Here is a 1,312-nt window from a genome sequence, read left to right as displayed (position 1 = left end):
GAGTCTTATATATTGATATTGATACCCATCATGGTGATGATGTTGAAGAAGCTTTTTATACAACAGATCGTATAATGACTGTATCCTTCCATACATACGGTGAATACTTCCCTGGAACAGGAGACTTGAGGGGTATTGGTGCAAGAAAAGACAAATACTATGCTGTCCATTTTCCAGCAAGAGATGGTATAGATGATGAGTCATATGGGCAGATGTGTAAGCCTATTATCTCAAAAGGGATGAAAACATATGAATCTAGTGCTGTCATGTTAGTGTGGTGCAGACTCTCTATCTGGTGATAGACTAGGTTGCTTCAATCTGATGATCGAAGGTCATGCTAAATATATAGAAGTTGTAAAAACTTTCATTTTACCATTTCTGATGCTTGGGGGAGGTGGATACAAAATCCATAATGTTGCTCAGTGTTAGACATAGGAGACTGAGTTGCCCTTGATTGTGAGATTCCCAATGAATTGCCATATAATGATTACTTTGAGTATTTTAGACCAAACTTCAAATTGCATATTAGTCCTTCAAACATGACAAACCAGAACACTCCAAAATATATGGAAAAAATAAAACAGCGTGTAGTTGAAAATTTATTCATGTTACCTTATGCAGCTAGTGTTCTAATGCAAGCTATTCCAGAAGGCGCTATTCATGAAGATAGTGGAGATGAAGATGGAGAAGATCTAGACAAGAGAATTTCTATTCGGGCATCAGATAAACTGGTAGCTTGTGATGAAGAATTCTCAGATTCAGAGGATGAAGGAGAAGGAGATTGTAGAAATGTGGCTGATCATAAGAAAAGAGCAAAGAAAGCTAAAATCGAGGAAGACAAGAAGGAAACAGGACAAAAATGCGAATGTTAAGGAGGAAAATAAATCCAAGAATAATAGTGGAGAAAAAACAGATACCAAAGGAGCCAAATCAGAACAGCTCAGCAGCCCTTGAAATTGAAAGTCTCACCAATTTCAGAACACACACACAAAAAAGAGAAAATGTTGGAAAGAAAAAAATTTTTTTTGAAGACTTCTGGCTTCATTTTATACTACTTTGGCATGGACTGTATTTATTTTCAAAATGGCTTTTTTGTTTTTGTTTTTCTTGGCAAGTTCTATTGTGAGTGTTCTAATTATGAAGCAAAATGTCTTTTCACCACCATGCTTTATATGATAGTATTTAAAATTGATGTGAGTTAGTATGTCAAAAAACTGATCTATTAAAGAAATAATTGGCCTTTCTGAGCTGATTTTTCTATCTTTTGTAATTATCTTTATTTCAAAAATTGTATTGATTAAAAAATAAATAA

At 34.3% G+C, this 1,312-nt stretch overlaps 1 pseudogene; it reads left to right on the top strand.

Moving 5' to 3' along the window:
- The first annotated feature begins 8 nt into the window (after window positions 1-8).
- Window positions 9-986, top strand: LOC105311762 (annotated as a pseudogene).
- Window positions 987-1,312: the final 326 nt, after the last annotated feature.

This window comes from Pteropus vampyrus, unplaced genomic scaffold, assembly GCF_000151845.1.
Source record: "Pteropus vampyrus isolate Shadow unplaced genomic scaffold, Pvam_2.0 Scaffold1000008832, whole genome shotgun sequence".
NCBI classification, from domain to species: Eukaryota; Metazoa; Chordata; class Mammalia; order Chiroptera; family Pteropodidae; genus Pteropus; species Pteropus vampyrus.
Note: the sequence above shows the minus strand (reverse complement) of the source record. Positions and strands in the feature narration are given on the sequence as shown.